Source organism: Arachis stenosperma, chromosome 2, assembly GCF_014773155.1.
Source record: "Arachis stenosperma cultivar V10309 chromosome 2, arast.V10309.gnm1.PFL2, whole genome shotgun sequence".
NCBI classification, from domain to species: domain Eukaryota; kingdom Viridiplantae; phylum Streptophyta; class Magnoliopsida; order Fabales; family Fabaceae; genus Arachis; species Arachis stenosperma.
In genome coordinates this window covers 44392199-44394742 of record NC_080378.1, presented here as the reverse complement: position 1 = coordinate 44394742, position 2544 = coordinate 44392199, and the positions used below count along the sequence as shown (strand labels likewise).

Below are 2544 nucleotides of genomic sequence, written 5' to 3'. Positions count from 1 at the left end.
GTTAGTGTCAGTAGTATACAAACTGCTAAGTTTGGTGTCTTGCATGCATTGTTATTTGATTTTATCCAAAAATATTTTTAATTTGTGTCTTTTCAAGTCAATAATACAGAGAATTGAAGATTCAGAACATACTGCAGAGGAATCACACAGAAAAAGCTGGGCATTCAAAAATGCCCAGTGAAGAAGACAGACTGGCGTTTAAACGCCAGCCAGGGTGCCTGGCTGGGCGTTTAACGCCCAAAAGGGTAGTAGTTTGGGCGTTAAACGCCAGAATGTGCACCATTCTGGGCGTTTAACGCCAGGATGGCACAAGGGGGAAGATTTTGTTTTCAAATCAAATTTTTTTCAAGTTTTCAAAGTTTTTCAAAATCAAATCTTTTTCAAATCATATCTTTTCAATCAAATGTTTTCAAAATCAATTTCTTTCCTTTTTCAAAGATACTTACTAACAATTAATGATTTGATTGAACATTTTAAGTATGTTGCCTTTTCTGTTGAGAAAGGTTTAATATTTGAATCATATCTTTTCTTGTTAGGCAAGTCATTAATTTTTAAAAATCAAATCTTTTTAAAATTGTTTTCAAATCATATCTTTTCAATCATATCTTTTTAAAACCATAACTTTTCAATCAAATCTTTTTAATCACATCTTTTTCAAAATAGTTTTCAATCAAATCTTTTTTATTTCTAATTTCAAAATCTTTTTCAAAAATCACTTGATTTCTTTTCCACTCTTATTTTTGAAAATCAATTAAGTGTTTTTCAAAATGTTTTCAAAAATCTTTTACTTAATTTTCGAAAATTACTTCCCTTCTTCTCACATCCTTCTATTTATGGACTAACACTATTCCTTAATGCAAAATTCGAACTCCATCTTCTTTGATAAGTTCGAATTTTCTACCTCTGTCTTCCATTTTTCTTTTCCTCTGACACCTCAAGGAATCTCTATACTGTGACATAGAGAATTCCATATTTTCTTGTTCTCTTCTCTTTCATATGAGCAGGAGCAGAGACAAAGGCATTCCTGTTGAAGCTGACCCTGAACCTGAAAGAACCTTGAAGCAAAAGCTAAGAGAAGCCAAAGCACAACTCTCTTTAGAGGACCTGACCGAATTCTTCAAAGAAGAAGAACACATGGCAGCCGAAAACAACAACAATGCCAACAATGCAAGGAAGGTGCTGGGTGACTTTACTGTACCTACTCCCAACTTCTATGGGAGAAGCATCTCTATCCCTGCCATTGGAGCAAACAACTTTGAGCTTAAGCCTCAATTAGTTTCTCTAATGCAACAGAATTGCAAATTCCATGGACTTCCAATGGAAGATCCTCATCAGTTTTTAGCTGAGTTCTTGCAAATCTGTGACACAGTCAAGACTAATGGGGTTGACCCTGAGGTCTACAGACTGATGCTATTCCCTTTTGCTGTAAGAGACAGAGCTAGAATATGGTTGGACTCACAACCTAAAGATAGCCTGGACTCTTGGGAAAAGCTAGTCAATGCCTTCTTGGCAAAGTTCTTTCCACCTCAAAAATGGAGTAAGCTTAGAGTGGAAGTCCAAACCTTCAGACAGAAGGATGGAGAATCCCTCTATGAAGCTTGGGAAAGATACAAACAATTAATCAGAAAATGTCCCTCAGACATGCTTTCTGAATGGAGCATCATAGGTATCTTCTATGATGGTCTCTCTGAACTATCCAAGATGTCTTTGGATAGCTCTGCTGGAGGATCTCTTCATCTGAAGAAGACGCCTACAGAAGCTCAAGAGCTTATTGAAATGGTTGCAAACAACCAATTCATGTACACTTCTGAGAAGAATCCTGTGAACAATGGGACTAGTCAGAAGAAAGGAGTTCTTGAGAATGATACTCTGAATGCCATATTGGCTCAGAATAAGATATTGACTCAACATGTCAATTTGATTTCTCAAAGTCTGTCTGGAATGCAAAATGCACCTGGCAGTACTAAGGATGCTTCATCTGAGGAAGAAGCCTATGATCCTGAGAACCCTTCAATGGAAGAGGTGAATTACCTAGGAGAACCCTATGGAAACACCTACAATTCTTCATGGAGAAATCACCCAAATTTCTCATGGAAGAATCAAGAAAGACCTCAACAAGGTTTCAATAACAATAATGGTGGAAGAAACAGGTTTAGCAATGGCAAGCCTTTTCCATCATCTTCTCAGCAACAGACAGAGAGTTCTAAGAACCTCTGACTTAGCAACAATGGTCTCTGATCTAATCAAAACCACTCAAAGTTTCATGAATGAAACAAGGTCCTCCATCAGAAATTTGGAAGGACAAGTGGGTCAGCTGAGCAAGAAAATTACTGAACTCCCTCCTAGTACTCTCCCAAGCAACACAGAAGAAAATCCAAAAGGAGAGTGCAAAGCCATAACCATGGCCGAATATGGAGAGGAAAGAGAGGAGATGGACGCCACTGAGGAAGACCTCAGTGGGCGTGCACCAACCTCCTCTAAGTTCCCCAAGGAGGAACCATGGAAATCTGAGGCTCAAAATGAGACCATAGAGATTCCATTGGA

General features: G+C 37.9%; 1 non-coding gene across 1 annotated transcript; it reads right to left on the bottom strand.

Annotated features, from left to right (window-relative positions):
* Window positions 1-1539: 1539 nt before the first annotated feature.
* LOC130963871 (small nucleolar RNA R71) lies at window positions 1540-1647 on the bottom strand. Its single transcript, XR_009079988.1, has one exon. It is a non-coding gene; the product is annotated as a small nucleolar RNA R71 (small nucleolar RNA).
* Between the last annotated feature and the right edge of the window lie 897 nt (window positions 1648-2544).